Source organism: Salmo trutta, chromosome 12 (genome assembly GCF_901001165.1).
Source record: "Salmo trutta chromosome 12, fSalTru1.1, whole genome shotgun sequence".
Lineage (NCBI taxonomy): Eukaryota > Metazoa > Chordata > Actinopteri > Salmoniformes > Salmonidae > Salmo > Salmo trutta.
In genome coordinates this window covers 89,214,320-89,236,713 of record NC_042968.1, presented here as the reverse complement: position 1 = coordinate 89,236,713, position 22,394 = coordinate 89,214,320, and the positions used below count along the sequence as shown (strand labels likewise).

The following is a 22,394-nucleotide window of genomic DNA, read 5'->3' as shown; positions in this document are numbered from 1 at the left end:
GGGGGGGTCAAGAAGGTAGATGGACGTTATTTTAAGCCGATATTCAATATCATTAAATTAGAAAATATTGATGACAAAATTTCACAGAGATGTGTACATTAATGCATCCATTTTAAAAATCAATCAACACATTTCACTTAGTTTTTACCATTGTAACTACATAGCGGTAATACATGTAGTTGAATGGTAAATCTCTTGATAACCTGGGTAAAATCAAGATGACATAGTCCTTACACACAATACAGGTGAAGGCATATTCAATAGGGGTGTGTGCATTGACTTACTGATCTTGTTTTAGCTGATCAGTGGAGTCTATGGTGCTAGAGATTACAAACATCAGTCTTTCATTTGGGACTTCCATTAGCCTGCTGATCAACAACATTTACATAGAAGCACCAGTCCAGCAGGTCACGCCTGTACAGAAGGACATCATATAGGCACTGCTGTTAGTTTGACAATATAAAACAACATCTAACGTAACGTCATGACTTGTGATCACAGATGCTTAGGAAACTAGTATTTTTAGTTATTTTCCATGATCAGGATATTGTTTTCTTCCAGATGTCAGGTGTTCATCTCTTAACAACTCAGCATTTGATTGGCTAGTTCAACTATCTGTCAAGAAATGGGTGGGCTGTAACTTGATCCTACTGCTACGATTGGATAGAGCTAGGCTCTAACTCTGCACCCCTTTCACATCTGTCTCCACTGCTCATATCAATCACTTGGTGCGGTTTACTGCTACTATTAGAGCTAGATCAAAAGGTGGTAACATTTCCTACCAAACCATAAATGTGCATAATATCTAACAAGGAGAGCGGACGCAGGAACAAAGACGAAACGACGATACATGTTCTGTCTGAATGACTCAAATCTGCCCATAGTTTGGAGGTAAGAACGATGGTGTAGACCTACAGTTGAATTCATAAGTTTACATACAACATAGCCAAATACATTTAAACTCAAGTTTTTCACAATTCCTGACATTTAATCCTACTAAAAATTGCCTGTATTAGGTCAGTTAGGATCACCACTTTATATTAAGAATGTGAAATGTCAGAATAATAGTAGAGAATGATTTATTTCAGCTTTTATTTCTTTCATCACATTCCCAGTGGATCAGAAGTTTACATACACTCAATTAGTACTTGGTAGCAGTGCCTTTAAATTGATTAACTTGGGTCAAACGTTTTGGGTAGCCATCCACAAGCTTCCCACAATAAGTTGGGTGAATTTTGGGCCATTTCTCCTGACAGAGCTGGTGTAACAGTGAGGTTTGTAGGCCTCCTTGCTCGCACACACTTTTTCAGTTCTGCCCACAAATGTTCTATAGGATTGAGGTCTGGGCTTTGTGATGGCCACTCCAATAGCTTGACTTTGTTGTCCTTAAGCCATTTTGCCACAACTTTGGAAGTATGCTTGGGTCATTGTCCATTTGGAAGACCCATTTGTGGCCACGTTTTAACTTCCTGACCGATGTCTTGAGATGTTGTTTCAATATATCCACATAATTTTCCTGCCTCATGATGCCATCTATTTTGTGAAGTGCACCAGTCCCTCCTGCGCAAAGCACCCCCACAACCTGATGCTGCCACCTCCGTGCTTCACGGTTGGGATGGTGTTCTTCAGCTTGCAAGCCTCCCCCTTTTTCCTCCAAACCAAACGATGGTCATCATGGCCAAACAGTTCTATTTTTGTTTCATCAGACCAGAGGACATTTCTCCAAAAAGTACAATCTTTGTTCCCATGTACAGATGCAAACCGTAGTCTGGCTTTTTTATGGCGGTTTTGGAGCAGTGGCTTCTTCCTTGCTGAGTGGCCTTTCAGGTTATGTCGATATAGGACTTGTTTTACTGTTTTACTGGATATTGATACTTTTGTACCTGTTTCCTCCAGCATCTTCACAAGGTCCTTTGCTGTAGTTGTGGGATTGATTTGCACTTTTCGCACCAAAGTACGTTCATCTCTAGGAGACAGAACGCGTCTCCTTCCTAAGCGTTATGACGGCTGCGTGGTCCCATGGTGTTTATACTTCCATAGTATTGTTTGTACAGATGAACGTGGTACCTTCAGGCGTTTGGAAATTGCTCCTAAAGATGAACCAGACTTGTGGAGGTCAAAAAAAAAATTCTGAGGTCTTGGCTGATTTCTTTTGATTTTCCCATTATGTCAAGCAAAGAAGCACTGACTTTGAAGGTAGGCCTTGAAATACATCCACAGGTACACCTCCAATTGACTCAAATTATGTCAATTAGCCTATCAGAAGCTTCTAAAGCCATGACATAATTTTCTGAAATTCTCCAGGCTGTTTAAAGGCACAGTCAACTTAGTGTATGTAAACTTCTGACCCACTGGAATTGAGAGAGATTATTTCACTGTCTGTAAACAATTGTTGGAAAAATTACTTGTGTCATGCACAAAGTAGATGTCCTAACCGACTTGCCAAAACTATAGTTTGTTAACAAGAAATTTGTGGAGTGGTTGAAAAATGAGTTTTAATGACTCCAACCTAAGTGTATGTAAACTTCCGACTTCAACTGTACATCTGCATGTTTTTGCTATGTAAAGGGACTTTCGGCAAAGCCGATAAAAGGGCCGTTAACCGAGACTAGAAAAGGCCAATATCGCCGCAATATATCTCCCCCCCCTCTCTTCTTCTCCCCCTCACTTCCTCCCCTCCCATCCTCCTCCTCTTCTTCCCTTCTCCCCCTTCCTCCCTTCTCCCTCCTTCTCCCTCCTTCTCCCCCCTTTCCTCTTCTTCCCCTCCCATCCTCCTCCTCTTCCCATCCCCCTTCTTCCCCTCTATCTCTCCCTTCTCTCCTCTTACGAGAGGAGCCAAGGGTCTGAGTAAACAGACATGAACCTCCCTCTAACCTAGACCAGATATCCACATTGACTTCACTCACTGGCATCAGTGACTTGCCAAGTTGCCAACTCTCCCTCATCTTTTTCCTCTCCCTTTCTTTCCCCCCTCTTTCTCTCTAATATTACAGTTCTACGTGTGTGTGTGTGTGTGTGTGTGTGTGTGTGTGTGTGTGTGTGTGTGTGTGTGTGTATAAAACGCAGCATCATATGATGCAATATGCATCATAGAGGCTGTATTTCGAAAGTGATATATCTTGAAAACTTGATTGCTGACATGCAAAATATTTTGGGACCGTCAACAATGGACTAATAATAACCAATACCAACATGCAGTTTGGGGTGGAGATTTCCTTTAACTGTGTCCCTGGAAACATGATAACCATGGTTACCGATGAGGGCGGGGGGGGGGTCTGTCTGCAAAAGAAAGAGGGGGAAAGAAAGAAAGAAGAAAGGAGGGAGAGAGAGAGAGAAAGAGGCAGGGTAGAGGGAGAATTGGCAACTTGGCAAGTCACTGATGCCAGTGAGTGAAGTCAATGTGCTTATCTGGAGGGAGCTTCTGGAGGGAAAGGCAGCCGGGCATCATGCATTACAAAGAGACAGACTGTTACACTGCTGCAGTCAAGAGGGGAGAGATAGGCAGAGAGGATCGGTGACTGAAAGAAAGACAGGAGTATGAGTGAAAGGAGAGAGATCTCTGAAAGGAGAGAGAGAGAGATATCTCTGAAAGGAGGAGAGAGAGATCTCTGAAAGGAGAGAGAGAGAGAGAGATCTCTGAAAGGAGAGAGAGATATCTCTGAAAGGAGAGAGAGAGAGATCTCTGAAAGGAGAGAGAGAGAGATCTCTGAAAGGAGAGAGAGAGAGATCTCTGAAAGGAGGGAGAGAGAGAACTGAAAGGAGAGAGAGAGATCTCTGAAAGGAGAGAGAGATCTCTGAAAGGAGAGAGAGATCTCTGAAAGGAGAGAGAGATCTCTGAAAGGAGAGAGAGAGAACTGAAAAGGGGGAATGTCAAGGTTGTGTTCAGCAAGGGTGTATTCTGTTGCAAAACGTTTTCCTCAATTCCCGACTAGGAAGACAACCAACGTCTTCTAAAGGTACATGGGAGATTCTCATGAAACCAGTTTTAAAGCGTCTGTAGCACATTGTGTGACAAAACCATCTTCCACAATCAACTATCATTCTGAGGACTAAGATGTCTACGTTTCTTACTTTAAATGCATTTTAGCCAGATTTTTTAATTATTATTATACATTTTTACCCCTAAATTCTCATGAAAGAAATGCATCGTGATTGAATTCTTGGATCAATTTATAAAATGATGTTGCTGTGGTTTGTCTATAAATCATAAAAATGCTATACTACTTTCAGTTTATATTAAACTAAAACATGTATTACCACAGCACCTTTTCACGTTCCTGTAAAAACTACATCTCTCGATACCAAAACACCTTTTCACGTTCCTGTAAAAACTACATCTCTCGATACCAAAACACTATTCACGTTCCTGTAAAAACTACATCTCATTACCCTAACACTATTCAAGTTCCTGTAAAAACTACATCTCATTACCATAACACCTTTTCACGTTCCTGTAAAAACTACATCTCATTACCATAACACCTTTTCACGTTCCTGTAAAAACTACATCTCATTACCATAACACCTTTCCATGTTCCTGTAAAAACTACATCTCATTACCATAACACTTAAGTTCCTGTAAAAACTCCAATGTTTTTAAATAAAGTTTTATTCACCCATGATGCATCATCTAGAGCAGTAGAAGTTAATTTATTCGCCTATACATGACTTTATATGACTTCAGAATGCAGTTCTTATTGTCAAACATCCCCTTTACCCCATCTGGACCGAAACTGATAAAAAAGTCAAACTAGGAAAAAGTCTGATTTAAATTTATCATTTAAATTCTAAATATAAAAATGTTCAATGTTATGTTTAACTCGGGGCTCCTGAGGGGCGCAGAGGTCTAAGGCATTGCATCTCAGCGCTAGAGGCGTCACTACAGACACTCTGGTTCGATTCCAGGCTGTATCACAACCGGCCGTGATTGGGAGTCCCATAGGGCGGTCCAGCGTCGTCCGGATTTGGCCGGGATTGGTCGTCATTGTAAATAAGAATTTGTTCTTAACTGACTTGACTAGTTAAATAAATGTTACATTAAATAATCAAATAAAACAGCTCAGCCGATAGGTCGGGCCGATATTGGCCTTTTCTAGTCTATCGGCTCTTCCCTATCGGCTTTCCTGATAGTCCTGCTACATAGCAAAGCTGCTGCTATGGCAACCACCACTCACCGCCTGAGCCACGAGCACCGCACAAAGCCAAGGAATGTCTAGCTGAGAAAATCAGCAGCGCCAAGCTAGCTCATTCATCCAAACAGATGCAGTATTGGAAAAAAATGGATGAATTGACACAATGAGCAAAATCAAACTCCTGTTGCAAGTATTAGTTTAAAGGTGCAATATGCAGAAATCTCACCACCATTTCCTGGTTGCTAAAATTCTAATAGTTTGCCTAATTTCAGTTTATGAGCAATGGCTAGAGTAGAGCAGTGTTCCCCAACCCTGGTCTCCGCTACCCCCAACGGTATACATTTTTAATTGTAATCCTGGATAAGCACACCTGATTCAACTTGTCAACTAATCATCAAACCCACAATGAGTTGAATGAGGTGTTTTTGTCAAGGGCTAAAACGAAACTGTGTACTGTTGGGGGTACTGGAGGACCAGGGTTGGGAAACTGTGTAGTGTTGGGGGAACTGGAGGACCAGGGTTGGGAAACTGTGTAGTGTTGGGGGTACTAGAGGACCAGGGTTGGGGGAACTGTGTAGTGTTGGGGGTACTAGAGGACCAGGGTTGGGAAACTGTGTAGTGTTGGGGGTACTGGAGGACCAGGGTTGGGAAACTGTGTACTGTTGGGGAAACTGGAGGACCAGGGTTGGGTAACTGTGTAGTGTTGGGGGCACTGGAGGACCAGGGTTGGGGGAACTGTGTAGTGTTGGGGGTACTATAGGACCAGGGTTGGGGGAACTGTGTAGTGTTGGGGGTACTAGAGGACCAGGGTTGGGGGAACTGTGTAGTGTTGGGGGTATTGGAGGACCAGGGTTGGGGGAACTGGAGGACCAGAGTTGGGAAACTGTGTAGTGTTGGGGGTATTGGAGGACCAGGGTTGGGGGAACTGTGTAGTGTTGGGGGTACTGGAGGACCAGGGTTGGGGGAACTGTGTAGTGTTGGGGGCACTGGAGGACCAGGGTTGGGAAACTGTGTAGTGTTGGGGAAACTGGAGGACCAGGGTTGGGAACTACACTGGTGTAGAGAATCATTGTACCATCTGAACCGGTGTGAAATATATTTTCATGTATCCTAAAATATTGTATTTTCAGCTGTTAGAAACTGGTGTACAAAACTGAAAGCAAAAGACGCAAAAAAGCGAAACTTAAAGGGAAGCATAGAAACCGAACACATAGAACATATCTAACGCTTCCTAGACTTGCTTTCAATGAGAATGACAAATCTATAACTCACATTTCTATGTGAATTTGGTCAGGTCACCCCAAAAAGCTACACAATGCAGTTTTAATTCACCAATCAGTTTTTTTAAATTACTTTATTTACCTTTAACTAGGCAAGTCAGTTAAGCTGTTGGGGTATAGGGGGCAGTATTTTCACGGCCGGATAAAAAACGTACCCGATTTAATCTGGTTACTACTCTTGCCCAGAAACTAGAATATGCATATAATTAGTAGATTTGGAAAGAAAACACTCTAAAGTTTCTAAAACTGTTTGAATGGTGTCTGTGAGTATAACAGAACTCATATGGCAGGCAAAAACCTGAGAAGATTCCAGGCAGGAAGTGGCCTGTCTGACAATTTGTAGTCCTTCTGTTGCATCTCTATCGAAATTACAGCAAGGCTTCCATTGGCTCTCTAAAGCCGTTAGAAAGCAGAATGACGCGTCTCCTGTCTCTGGGCAAAGTACAGCAGCAGAGTTTGTAAGTGGACTGCCTGGGGACAGTGCGCATTCACGAGACCTCACCATTTTTTTTCTTTCAGCCTTTGCATGAATACAACGTTGCCCGGTTGGAATATTATCGCTATTTTACGAGAAAAATAGCATAAAAATTGATTTTAAACAGCGTTTGACATGCTTCGAAGTACGGTAATGGAATATTTTGAATTTTTTTTGTCACGAAATGCGCTCGCGCGTTACCCTTTGGATAGTGACCTGAACGCACGAACAAAACTGAGGTATTTGGATATAACTATGGATTATTTGGAACCAAAACAACATTTGTTGAAGTAGAAGTCCTGGGAGTGCATTCTGACGAAGAACAGCAAAGGTAATCCAATTTTTCTAATAGTAATTCTGAGTTTAGGTTGCCCCAAACTTGGTGGGTGTCAAATTAGCTAGCCGTGATGGCTGAGCTATGTACTCAGAATATTGCAAAATGTGCTTTCGCCGAAAAGCCATTTTAAAATCTGACACCGCAATTGCATAAAGGAGTTCTGTATCTATAATTCTTGTTATGTATTTTGTCAACGTTTATCATGAGTAATTTAGTAAATTCACCGGAAGTTTTCGGTGGGTATGCTAGTTCTGAATGCTAATGTCAAAATCTGTTTTTTGACATAAATATGAACTTGATTGAACAAAACATGCATGTATTGTATAACATAATGTCCTAGGAGTGTCATCTGATGAAGATCAAAGGTTAGTGCTGTTAGGAAAGATTACGACAAAACCCTTTCATCTGTGGTGTTAGCTAGCTAACTATATTAGCTACTATGCTAGCTAGCTGGCCAGATTACCATGGTGGTACGATATCAGATAGGTTTTCATTAGGAAAATGTGCCGCTGGATATTTGAATGGCAGCATTATAATTTACCGGACCCATATGCATTGGGTGCGTAACCTGATTATGGCGTCCACCCACGGAGATTAAAATGACATAAAAATCATGAGAAGGTTAATGGTAACTCATCTTAACAGAACATGCAAGTCGAGGAAGCAACCATGTGAGATCCATTCTAACCAAATTCCGATGCCCACATTTACATTTCCCTCAGCCAACAAGACGAGTAACGAACAGCAAAACCACTAGCCTATGTCAATCTACTATCCCCCATAGTAGAAAAGGTATCATTCTACTGGAAAACTCGTGGAGAAATAAATGAACTATTCCCAACAGACTCAGGGGCAGTTGGGGGATGATATATCCCACATTCATACAACCAGTAGACCAAGGCTACACCAAAAATAAACATTAAAAAGTGTCTGATGCAACAGATCAAGGTTTAGCTTAAAATGTTGATCAACTATTTCTTCACATAATAAGCGTAGCAATGTGCACAAGGCAGTAAGCTACACGCGAATGTTTGATCCACAAGGAAATTAGCGGGAAAATGAGTCCGACACAAAGAATATACTGTAATATCATGTAGGTATGGGGGGGTAAATGTGCAATTCAGTAGCCAGCAAACCTGAATTAAGACCAAGTTCAATTAGGTTCACACTCATTTGCAGTAGGCTAGATCTTTTAGGTAATCAATATAATGTCTGAGTGTCAGACTAAGCTGTGGGCGATTACTCAAAAAAGGTTGTTTACAAATAGCATTTAGGAAATATTAATGTAATGGAAGTCATTTTGAACTAAAGCCTGCACTACATCTCTGTAATTATATTTGTCTTGTGTTCAACTACCGCAGACGTTAGGCGCATGGGAATAGACCATCGCCCATTTAGGGAGATGACGACCTCTGACCTCTGCAACTGAAAAGATATGGGATATATGGAGTTAAAAACAAGAGGAGTCTACTCTTTTCTATTTTTACCAATGGCAGTCTGTTTTGGAATTGGTGGCCAGTAATAAACTGGTCCTGAACGTGTCTAAAACTAAGGGCATTGTATTTGGTACAAATTATTCCATAACTTCTAGACCTAAGGTGAATCTGGTAATGAATGGTCCGGCTATCATGGTCCAAACACATCAAGACAGTCGTGAAGAGGGCACGACAGCAGCTTTCCCCCTCCATCAGGAGACAAATGATTTGGCATAGGTCCCCAGATCCTCAAAAATTGTACAGCTGCACCATCGAGAGTAATCCTAACAGGTTGCGTCACCGCCTGGTATGGCAACTGCTCTGTATCTGACTGTAAGGCGCAACAGAGGATAGTGCGTACGACCCAGTACAACACTGGGGCCAAGCTTCCTGATATCCAGGACCTCTATACCAGGCTGTGTCAGAGGAAGGCCCAAATTGTCAAAGACTCCAGTCACCCAAGTCATAGACTGTTCTCTCTGCTACCGCACGGCAAGCGGTACCGGAGTGCCAAGTATAAGTCCAAAAGGCTCCTTAACAGTTTCTACCCCCAAGCCATAAGACTGCTGAACAATTCATCAAATGGCTACCGGATTATTACATTGAACCCCCCCCCCCCTTTGTTTTTACGCTGCTACTTGCTGTTTATCATCTATGCATAGTCACTTTACTTCTACCTACATGTACAAATGACCTCGACTAACCTGTACCCCTGCACATTTAGTCAGTACCGGTGCCCCCTGTATATAGCCTCATTACTAACCTGTACCCCTGCACATTTAGTCAGTACCGGTGCCCCCTGTATATAGCCTCATTACTAACCTGTACCCCTGCACATTTAGTCAGTACCGGTGCCCCCTGTATATAGCCTCATTACTAACCTGTACCCCTGCACATTTAGTCAATACCGGTGCCCCCTGTATATAGCCTCATTACTAACCTGTACATTTAGTCAATACCGGTGCCCCCTGTATATAGCCTCATTACTAACCTGTACCCCTGCACATTTAGTCAGTCCCGGTGCCCCCTGTATATAGCCTCATTACTAACCTGTACCCCTGCACATTTAGTCAGTCCCGGTGCCCCCTGTATATAGCCTCATTACTAACCTGTACCCCTGCACATTTAGTCAGTACCGGTGCCCCCTGTATATAGCCTCATTACTAACCTGTACCCCTGCACATTTAGTCAGTCCCGGTGCCCCCTGTATATAGCCTCATTACTAACCTGTACCCCTGCACATTTAGTCAGTCCCGGTGCCCCCTGTATATAGCCTCATTACTAACCTGTACCCCTGCACATTTAGTCAGTCCCGGTGCCCCCTGTATATAGCCTCATTACTAACCTGTACCCCTGCACATTTAGTCAGTCCCGGTGCCCCCTGTATATAGCCTCATTACTAACCTGTACCCCTGCACATTTAGTCAGTCCCGGTGCCCCCTGTATATAGCCTCGTTACTGTTATGTAATTCTACTGCGGTACTTTTTCATTTTTTACTTTATTCACCAAATATTTTCTTAACTCTATTTCTTGAACTGCACTTTTGGTTAAGGGCATGTAAGTAAGCATTTCACTGTAATAAAATTTGATTTGAGGAGACTAAATTACTTGGTGTTACCTTCGATTGTAAAGTGTCATGGTCAAAACATATAGATTCAACAGTTGTAAAGATGGGGAGAGGTCTGTCATTAATAAAAGACGCTCTGCTTTTTTTTGACACCACACTTCACAAAGCAAGTCCTGCAGACTCTAGTTTTATCTTGATTACTGTCCAGTCATATGGTCAAGTGCTACAAAGAACGACCTAGTTAAGCTGCAGCTGGCCCAGAACAGAGCAGCACGTCTTGCTCTTCATTGTAATCAGAGGGCTAATATAAATACTACGCATACCAGTCTCTCTTGGCTAAGAGTCGAGGAAAGACTGATTGTTTCTTACAAAAACAAGAATTGACGCCATGTTGGAAATTCCAAATAGTTTGCATAGTCAACTTACACACAGTACTGACACTAGGACTGGGGACGATATGGCTTAAATATTTCTTCACATTTTTCACAGTATTTAAAAAATTAAATTAAAAAATAAGGCATTTCTTTTTTATATAAAGGATTGCAACAAATTAATTCTAAGTGGGTTTTAATTAGTTTAATCCATTCTGATTTTTGTTGGAACAGCATTAAACACTGACAGTGAATAACAGTAGTGGTACTGGTTAAACTTTTACTAAACACAGGAACACTAATAAATAACTTTACAAAAACAAAAGAAAACCATGAATATATTCACAGTGTGACAGTTATGGTCAAGGAAAACCAGCCTATCCACTCTCTATGGCTTCAGTACTGCGCTGTGACATGTTATGGTACCACCATGAAAATAAATAACATACAAATAACTATTTCACATGATGCGCAAATTGCGAAGGCTGTTAAATGCTACCAAACAGAATAACTTCAATAATTCCAACAAAATAATGTAAACATTCAAGTCAAACGGGGAAAGACCACAGCTTCAAATAGGGGCTTAGGCTTATGAATTACATCACACTTTCATTTAACCAGGTTGTTAACTGCTGCTATAGAACCAACAATCATATTGGTTTCACAGGTTATGGGAAAGGAAAACAAGCCTATCTGTCTTAAGTGCAGCTCTGTGGCATGTCACCACATTGCCACCAGTGCTGAAGGCCCTTTCGGAAGGTGAACTAGTGGCAGGAATGCACAGGTATTTCTTGGCCAGTTTGCTGACTCTTGGAAAGTTCTCTTCATGGACCCTCCACCACTCCAGGGGATCTTCCTCACCTGTCAGCATCAACAGTATGCAGGTTGCTATTCAGCTCAGCTTCAAAATGGCCCCTTTGTCAGACAGGGAAGCTGCTGGTGTTTGTCCTTTTTTCCCCCCTTTCTTTTTTTAAAAGGTTTCAAGCGTCTTCTTAATTTTCTTTGGTTCCACTGGGTCTGGTGCTCCTGACCTGTGATTAATCTGTATCTCTGATGGATGGCACCTGCTCTGTCAGCAGCCTACGAAGCTCCGCTGCTACTCTTGTATTTATGTAGTCCACCCTGTCGCTCTTGATGCATGTGATTTTAAAGCGTGGGTCTGGGAAGGACACTACGTCCAAACAGGTCATCTGTGGTAGGATCGGAGTATTTTTCCGTTCAGATAATCAAGGATGGTCCTCTTGATGTCCTCTGTTAGGGGTGAGTCATCTTCCAGAGTCAAAACAGTGATGTTGAACACCTGGAGTTCAGCAGGCTTCAGGTAGGAGACACTTACATCATCTTCTCCAGACAAGGTGTCAGTGAACTCCTGCAGGGGAGCCAGAGCTTTGTCGATTGACTCAAGGACTTGTAAGTCCTGCCATGTAGGCACAAGGTGCCTGATTTTCTTGTCTGCAGCCAGGACCTGAGTTACAGCCTTCTCCTGTTCAAGCACTCTCTGGATCATCTTCTGACGTGAGCCCCACCTGGTTGGAGTTTCAATGACAAATGAGTGGTCAGGCAAGTCAAGTTCATCAGCTTGTGAAGTTTTCATAGCTTTTTTTATTTTTCCAGGCCATAGAAATGGCGCTGACTACTCTCTTGCAGACAGCAACTGGTCAATCCTGGGATCTTTAACTCTTCTCCCTGTAAAAAATACCAACAAAACAAGTGACAATATTAACTCAGCTTCTTTTTTTTTTCTTATATTCAAATGACAGAATAGAAACAAGAACCAAAAAGTAAACAACTAGATAATAAATAATAGGTATATTACACAAATATGACCTGAAATTTGATTTAACCGTTTTCCATTATTGGGTATAACGTTTAATTACAGTAATTGTGATTTAATGGATTGATCTACATACATTATATACAGTAAAATAAATATATTTCAATTAATGTGATGAACACTCCAGCAATGCTAGGCTAGATTGTTATTGATGAAATATTAATTTAACAAACATCCTGATAGTTTATAACAGTAGCTGCATATTTGCAAAAATATTTTGGCAACTATTTAAACTTACCGATGGCGAGATGAAGACGGTGACCAAAACACTGCAGTCTTGTCCAGCTGTTCGGCTCCATGGCTTTTACCATGTTAGAATTGTTGTCAGTTGTAAAACACACACACAAGTTGTTCTTCTTTCAGTCCCCATAATTCTAGGGCATCCCTCAGCCCTTGGACAAGCAATTCTCCTGTATGGTCCTCCGGTACATCTTCTCTCCAGCTCCCAGGCATCGGTTATAAAATAGACAGCTAGGCTAATGTAAGGCTTGGATGTTCGGCTTGACCATAGGTCCATTGTGCTGGCAACGTGTATCATGTTTTCAATCTCCCTCTTCACTCTTTCATGGCATTCAGTGTACTTATTTGGCAAGACTGTCCTGCTAAAGTATTTTCGCCCTAGGCAGTACATACCTGGGATCCAAAGTTTTTGAATCCGTAATGTCCCGCCATCTTTTGCTTTTCTTGTCGTACGGGATCCACTTTCAAATGATGCAACCACTGTGTTTTGGTTCAAACTTGATGTAGTTTTAGGCCTGGCACCGAGGTAGATGTTTCTTTGTACTTTCACCATATTCGACCACATGGCAGCTTTTTAGGTGGCTATAGGAGGTTACTCGTGTTTCCCCCCTTTTACAACCAGAGACCGCTTGCATAAGTTGCAAAATATGTTTTTTTTCTTCGTTTGTTGTCTTAAAACCAAACCATGTCCACACTATCGACATTGCACTTTTTTTTTATCCACAAATTCTTCACTTGCAGCAGGAATTGGCGGAGTATTTTTTGAAAACTCTATTACTTTCATCCTCCATCGTGTTTTTTCCCCCACCACTTACAGATTTCTAGGTGTTTCCAATGTGTGTTTGTTTGCGTCAACACGAAGTGCGCATCATTTTCCCCCCAAGGTTGGTAGGGGCGCCTTTCATTCCAAAATTACATTATTCTCATTCGTTGCAGCTGCCGGAAGGACACTAATTTGTAAATTAATACATTTAACATAACAAAACAATAAAATACCGGTACAGAAGGTAAATCCAAACCGGTACATAAATGAAGACAAATGTATATTGTTTTTTCCCCCGTTATAGCGCCAAGCCTTAACTGACACACACACTTATCCCACCAGATATCCCACCAGGGGTCTTTTCACAGTCTCCAGGTCAAGAACAAATTCAAGAAACGTACAGTATTAGACAGAGCCATGAGTGCATGGAGCTCCCTTCCATCTTATATACCGCAATTTAACAGCAAACCTGGTTTCAAAAAAACAAAGTAAAACCTTGCAGAACAACACCTCTCTGTTACCTACTTGTTGTGTGTATGTACTAACATGTACAGTTACATACACTTAGGTTGGAGTCATTAAACTCGTTTTTCAACCACTCCACAAATTTCTTGTTAAACTATAGTTTTGGCAAGTCGGTTAGGACATCTACTTTGTGCATGACACAAGTCATTTTGCCAACAATTGTGTACAGACAGATTATTTCACTTATAATTCACTGTATCACAATTCCAGTGGGTCAGAAACAAACACTAAATTGATTGTGCCTTTAAACAGCTTGGAAAATTCCAGAAATTATGTCATGGCTTTAGAAGTTTCTAATAGGCTAATTGACCTCATTTGAGGTGTACCTGTGGATGTATTTCAAGGCCTACCTTCAAACTCAGTGCCTCTTTGCTTGACATCATGGGAAAATCAAAAGAAATCAGCCAAGACCACAGAAAAAAAATTGTTGACAAGTCTGGTTCATCTTTAGGAGCAATTTCCAAACGCCTGAAGGTGCCACGTTTATCTGTACAAACAATAGTATGGAAGTATAAACACCATGGGACCACGCAGCCGTCATAACGCTCAGGAAGGAGACGTGTTCTGTCTCCTAGAGATGAACGTACTTTGGTGCGAAAAGTGCAAATCAATCCCACAACTACAGCAAAAGACCTTGTGAAGATGCTGGAGGAAACAGGTACAAAAGTATCTATATCCACAGTAAAACAAGTCCTATATCGACATAACCTGAAAGGCCGCTCAGCAAGGAAGAAGCCACTGCTCCAAAACCGCCATAAAAAAAAGCAACTGCACATGGGGACAAAGATCGTATTTTTTTGAGAAATGTCCTCTGGGCTGATGAAACAAAAATCAAACTGTTTGGCATAATGACTATCGTTATGTTTGGAGGAAAAAGGGGGATGCTTGCAAGCCTAAGAACACCATCACAACCGTGAAGCACGGGGGTGGCAGCATCATGTTGTGGGGGTGCTTTGCTGCAGGAGGGACTGGTGCACTTCACAAAATAGATGGCATCGTGAGGTAGGAAAATTGTGGATATATTGAAGCAACATCAAGACATCAGTCAGGAAGTTAAAGCTTGGTCGCAAATGGGTCTTCCAAATGGACAATGACCCCAAGCATATTTCCAAAGTTGTGGCAAAATGGCTTAAGGACAACAAAGTCAAGGTATTGGAGAGGCCATCACAAAGCCCTGACCTCAATCCTATAGAACATTTGTAGGCAGAACTGAAAAAGCATGTGCGAGCAAGGAGGCCTACAAACCTGACTCAGTTACACCATTTCTGTCAGGAGGAATGGGCCAAAATCCACCCAACTTATTGTGGGAAGCTTGTGGAAGGCTACAAGAAATGCTTGACCCAAGTTAAACAATTTAAAGGCAATGCTACCAAATACTAATTGAGTGTATGTAAACTTCTGACCCATTGGGAATGTGATGAAAGATATACAAGCTGAAATAAATCACTACTATTATTCTGACATTTCACATTCTTAAAATAAATAGTGGTGATCCTAACTGACCTAAGACAGGGCATTTTTACTTGGATTAAATGTCAGGAATTGGGAAAACTGAGTTTAAATGTATTTGGCTACGGTGTATGTAAAACTTCAACTATATGGTGTAACTGATAGATGCACACACACACTACATGTTAATGTTTTTAAAAGGTATATAAATTGTAAAGGCTTTTGTCTGTAATGTCTTTTTCGCTATGTGTCGGACCCCAGTAAGACGAGCTGTCACCACTGGGATTCTAATAAATAACTGGTGCCCACTGCCTGCCCTACAGGACACCTACAACACCAGGTGTCGCAGGACAGCCAAGAAGATTATCAGGGACCCTAGCCACCCAAGCCATGCCCTGTTCTCCCCACTTCAAAATCACTCTGACGCAGGCAGTCAGGAGCATCATGACAAAAATGTAAAGACTGGCAGTGTCAGAAGAAGGCCGTCCCCCCAATAAAAGACTCCAGTCACCCAAGTCATAGACTGTTCTCTCTGCTACCGCACGGCAAGCGGTACCAGAGCGCAAGTTTAAGTCCAAAAGGCTCCTTAACAGTTTCAGCCACCCAGATTATTTACAATGACACCCCCCTTTTGTTATTACACTGCTGCTACTCGCTGTTTATCATCTACCCATAGTCACTTTACCCCTATGCACAAATTACCTCGACTAACCTGTACCCCCGCACATTGGATCTGTACCGGTACCCCCTGTATAAAGCCTTGTTATTGTTAAGTAATTTTCTTGCATTATTATTATTTATTTTTTTAACTTTTGTTTATTTAGTAATTATTTTCTTAACTATTTCTTGAAGTGCATTGTTGGTTTAAGGGCTTGTACCTCGACTTACCTGTACCCGTGCACATTTACTCAGTACCGGTGCCCCCTGTAATATAGCCTCGTTATTGTTATGTAATTCTACTGCTTTTCTGTTGTATTCGGCGCATGTGACAAAATAAAATTCGATTCAATATGTATTGGGGTGGAGTCAGAGTAAAGAATGAGGGGGTGGGGGGGAACGACCATAGTGGGAGCAGCAGCATGACCATTGAGTGAAATAAAAACAAATATTTAAAAAGGTTCTATATGTACACTACCGTTCAAAAGGGGTCACTTAGAAATGTCTTTGTTTTTGAAAGAAAATGTTTTAAAAAAAAGTCCATTCGAATAACATCAAATTGATCAGAAATAAAGTGTAGACATTGTTAATGTTGTAAATTACTATTATAGCTGGAAATGGCAGATTTTTTATGGAATATCTACATAGGCGTACAGAGGCGCATTATCAGCAACCATCACTCCTGTGTTCCAATGGCACGTTGTGTTGGCTAGTCCAAGTTTATCATTTTAAAAGGCTAATTAATAATTAGAAAACTATTTTGCAATTATGCTAGCACAGCTGAAAACTTGCGCTGATTAAAGAAGCAATAAAACTGGCCTTCTTTAGACTAGTTGAGTATCTGGAGCATCAGCATTTGTGGGTTTTCGATTTCAGGCTCAAAATGACCAGAAACAAAGAACATTTTTCTGAAACTCGTCAGTCTATTCTTGTTCTGAGAAATGAAGGCTATTCCATGCGAGAAATTGCCAAGAAACTGAAGATCTCGTACAACGCTGTGTACTACTCCTTTCACAGAACAGTGCAAACTGTCTCCAACCAGAATAGAGAGAGGAGTGTCTGTGTTCTTTTGCACATCTTAATCTTTTCTTTTTATTGGCCAGTCTGAGATATGGCTTTTTCTTTGCAACTCTGCCTAGAAGGCCAGCATCCCGGAGACGCCTCTTCACTGGAATAGCCTTCATTTCTTATATATATTTATATAAAAAATTACATGTTTAATTTCCCTCAACAGCCATTCCCCCCCACCCCCTCAACGGTCATGCCGCTGCTCCCCCATGGTCATTCCCCCCACCCCCTCAACAGTCATGCCGCTGCTCCCCCATGGCCTACACCCCCTCAACAGTCATGCCACTGCTCCCCCATGGCCTCCACCCCTCAACAGTCATGCCACAGCTCCCCCATGGCCTCCACCCCCTCAACAGTCATGCCGCTGCTCCCCCATGGTCATTCCCCCCACCCCCTCAACAGTCATGCCGCTGCTCCCCCATGGCCTCCACCCCAATGGACACGTACTTCTTAAATCAATGCCAACGTTGTTATTATGTATACAGTGCTGTTTATATTGTTTGTTTAATTATCACTTTCATTATTTTATTTCACTTCATCCTGCATGTTGGAGCTCAGGCGCATACGATTTTCACTGTACTCTGCAATCACACCTGCAACCTTGTACACATGACTATTAAAACAATCTGAGGAAGTGTCGACAAGTTAAGGTTGGTCAAATCTTCTGTGTTATGCCAAACAGTACCCATCCAGCCAGCCGGAACAGAGTAATGGTCTGACTAGGCAATATTTCTAATAGCTAGGTGAAAGTGTGCATTTCTTAAAGGTCCAGTGCTGTCAAAAATGAAATTTTCCTGTGTTACGTTATATATATATATAGCCACACTGAGGTAACAATAAAACTATACAATTGTGAAAACGATAATGCCCTTTTTTTTAGTATAAAGAGCTGTTTGAAAAGACAGCCTTGATTTTAACGTTTGTTCTGGTCTGGGAAATTAGTGAGATGCACTCCAGGATCTAAAGCACCAGAATTGTGTAATATATAGTACAAATTGGAGTCATACCATATAATACAAAAAGCAAAATATATATACGAAAATGGATGATGTAGTACACAAAAAAAACAAGGACCACTTTCAAAACGACTGGCTGAAATGTAAAAAAAAATAATGATGCATCTTTAATACACCAATAAGAAACAGCTCCAAACCTATCTGCCAATAACAGCGAGTTTTCAGTTTCCCTTCTCCACTCAGACCACTCCTAGATAAATTCTTACTGGAGAAATTGCTCTTTGCTAAGAAGCCATTTTTATGTTAAACAATCACAGTTAGGTACCTAATTGTTACCCAGAAATGATTAGATATTGAGATAAAAAAAAACGTCTGCATTGGACCTTTAAGATTACTAAAGAGACCTTGTGTCAAAAGCCAATTCATCCATTTGCACATTTTCAAAGGTTTTTTTTTGACAATCATGTGCGTTACTTCAATCAATACAGCACGAAGTTACAGACAGAGAACTGTGTTGTTGACAAAGCAATGCAAGATGTATGTAGGAGGGGGAAGGGGACAACTAAATATGACAATATTATACGTGTTCATAAAAGGATGGTTGGAAACATTGGCAATTTGGCAAAGACTTACCTCATTGACACATCTTACTAGCTAACCAATACCCCCCCCCCCAGAAGAGTCTTGAATCATCCAAATCAAATCATGCCATTCGACTTTTCCTTTAGCTCGCTAGCTAGCAAACCAGGCTAGCGTTACAGTACATAATTCACTTAACCTTTTCAAACTTCAGCCACGTACAAAAAACGAAAATATGATATACTAACTAGTTAATAACGCTAGCTATTTCACAAAATCAAAACGCATGAGCAGTAGCTCATATTTTCAACATGGACACGAGGTATGCATGTAGTTAGCCATTCTTGCAAGCTAGCTAACTAGCTACATTAGCTAGCTACGCTGTAAATGCAGTCGCATTGGGGTGAACGGCTGGCTGTGCGTATTGTTATGGCACAGTTGTACGTCAAGGCCACTAGTTGACTGAATTGCTTGTTAGTGTACTGTAGCTAGTTAGCTAGCAAATACATCAAATTGAATTGAGTAACACGCAAGTCCTGCATTTGCTACTATTAATTGTATTTTGATGAGCACATTAAAATCAACCACGCACAACGTGCACATATATTCGTTTCATAGCCATCTACAACCCCGTTGCTAGTGATACATTTACAACAAAATAAAATAAAAAAAATACTGTTAGCTAAACTTGCCCCCATTCTCTACCCTCAGTGTGAGAACAGCGGCAAGGCGGACACCGCTAGCTAGCTAGCTAGCCCCGATACACACGGGCAGGGAACGAGGACAGCTCCGTCGGATTTGGAGCACTTTAACTGGACAGATCCAGACAAATGTTGTACCTTCAAAAATCAACACCACGAAATTAACTCCGAATTACACACGAATAACGTTTGCTTGTGATAATTCCTACCTTTGTTTTTTATGAATTGCAATGAATTGTATCCTCTCTCTCTCTCTCTCTTGCAGCTCTCTTCCCCCTCCTATCTTCAAAATGGCGCCAATTTGCTCCGACAGCACCCGTGGGCCAAACCCCCATACAGAGGGACAGAGCGCCCTCTATGGAGCCACGCAGGGAACGCACCGGCGGGTTGAATAATGGACCGACCCTGGGTTTATAAAGCGCCGATATCGACTCTGTCGTTTGAGCATGCTTTTGGGGGCACAGTCGATAGCGTGCTGGATTTCGGGCTAGAAGGTTTTTTTTTTACTGTATTGATTTACAGAATCTATCTATCTATCTAATCTATCTAATCTATCTATCTATCTATCCCTCTCTCTCTCTCTCTCTCTCTTTCTCTCTCTTTCTCTCTCTCTATATATATATATATTGTTTATATTACATTTAAAAAAATCTGAAGGTGCACGTGCAATTCATTTAGCCATGGGGCAGAGAGAACATTTAGCAGTTTTATAACACATTTATTACAGCTAATTTCCTGCTATTCTACCCATTTTGCCATAATATAATAATAATTATTAACTGGGTGGTTCGAGCCCTGAATGCTGATTGGCTGACAACCATGTTAAATCAGACCGTATACCACAGGAATAACAAAACATTTATTTGTACTGTTCTAATTACGTTGGTAACCAGTTTATAATAGCAATAAGGAACCTCGGAGTTTAAGGTATGTAGCCAATATACTACGGCTAAGGGCTGCATCCAGGCACTCCTGTTGCGTGTGCACAAGAACAGCCCTTAGCTGTGGTATATTGGCCATATACCACACCTCCTTGGTCCATATTGCTTCATTATTGTTTCGCTCGTTTAAACGCATACACAAGAGCAGGTGAAAGACCTTACCCATGATGTTGCACAACGATTTAAGAAAAAAACATCCCAGTTTTAGTTAAAGGTTGATATAATTGGTGTTGAAATGGGAAATCCGAAGTGGTAACTAATGATATTTCATGATATGATAATACTTTTCAGTCTACATTTCTTTTCAGGGCTGGATTCTTCCTCTTTGTTAGCAGTGTTGCCATGTCCGCAGTTTTCCTGCAAATTAGGCTACTTTGAAAACGATTTCGCGGGTGAAAATGTGTGACCTGCTACTTACTGCCAGGCAATAAGGCAGGCTGTTGCTGAGTGAGTGGTGGGGAGGACCGGAGGAGTAGAGAGAGACAGAGAGAGAGGTAAATCCAACCGGACTCACAACCGCAGACAACGTGCAACCACGCCAGCTCAGGATCTCCACATCCGGCTTCTTCACCAGCGGGATCATCTGAGACCAGCCACCCAGACAACTGATGAAACTGGGGAGTATTTCTGTCTGTAATTAAACCCTTTTTCTGGAGAAAAACAAATTCTAATTGGCTAAGCCTGGCTCCCCAGTGGGTGGGCCTGGATACCAAGTGTATGGGCCTGTGCCCACCAAGGCCCACCCATGGCGGCACCCCTGCCCAGTCATGTGAAATCCATAGATTAGGGCCTAATGCATGTATTTCAATTGGCTGATTTCCTAATATGAATTGTAACTCCATTGGTTGAAATTGTTGCATGTTGCGTTTATATTTTTGTTCAGTATATTTTCTGCTGTTGTTACATTTGTGTTGGTGTTTTGTTTTGTGTCGGATGCAAGTCAGGGTGTTGTAACATATCATACGTGGCGTGCATCATGAGCAAAGTCATTGTAGCCTGTCATTTCATTTCCCCTGTGAGAACCTGATTTAAACTCTGATTTACCACCCCAAAATACCACTGCACAATATCTATTTGCACCTCTACCGGTCCGGATGGAAACTACAAGTGTTATGGCTGTCCCCCCCGTCCCCCCCAGGATTTCCGCCCCTGACCGGATGGAAACTACAAGTGTTATGGCTGTCCCCCCCGTCCCCCCCGGGATTTCCGCCCCTGACCGGATGGAAACTACAAGTGTTATGGCTGTCCCCCCCGTCCCCCCCGGGATTTCCGCCCCTGACCGGATGGAAACTACAAGTGTTATGGCTGCGCTCAATGCAATGGCACTTACACATGTAGATCCTTCAAACACCCCCAAACAGGAAAACATTTTCAAATCAAAGGCGTTATCACGAGCTCCACTAAGGCAGTTATTTATTTTATAACTTGTCCTTGTGGTAAAAATGATGTGGGTAAAACAAAGCACGAATTTAAAGTATGAATCTCGGAGCATCGTAGCACCATTAGGTGCTCAAAGTACCCAGCTGCGGCCCAGTTTTTGGAAGCAAACTACACGATTTCGTCCCTACGTTACTATCGGCATTGAACATGTCACCCTCCCTAGGAGTGTGGGTGACCTCGACAATTTATTGTTAAAATGAGAGGCTGCCTGGATCTCTAATTTAAAGACCCATGCTCTCTTCGGTCTCAACATAGACTTTGATCTGAAGCCATTCTTGTGATTATTGTGATTTTGCTATTCATTGTAAATGTTTGTAGGCCTATGTAGCCAAATTGTATCTAAGATCGTATGCTGTCCGTTTATGTTTTTTATATGATTTGTTTATATATGTAAATTAACCAAAGGCTCCTGAGTGGTGCATCGGTCTAAGGCACTGCATCTCCGTGTTAGAGGCGTTACTACAGACACCCTGGTTTGAATCCAGGCGGCAGGTAGCCAAGTGGTTAGAGTGCTGGGCCAGTAACCGAAAGGTTGCTGGATTGAATCCCTGAGCTGACAAGGTAAAAATCTGTTGTAAGGCAGTTAACCCACTGTTCCCCGGT

General features: G+C 41.8%; 1 protein-coding gene across 3 annotated transcripts in view; it reads right to left on the bottom strand.

The window, feature by feature from the left end:
• LOC115204626 (sister chromatid cohesion protein PDS5 homolog B) overlaps positions 1–19,729 on the bottom strand; it is an 81,568-nt gene extending 61,839 nt beyond the window's left edge. The window contains exon 1 of one of the 3 annotated variants that reach the window (XM_029770300.1): positions 19,620–19,729. The gene's annotated coding sequence lies outside the window, so the exon portion shown is untranslated. Of the gene's footprint in view, positions 1–18,763; positions 19,040–19,619 lie in introns of those variants that run through there. The other 2 variants (XM_029770297.1, XM_029770298.1) reach the window with 2 other exon arrangements.
• Between the last annotated feature and the right edge of the window lie 2,665 nt (positions 19,730–22,394).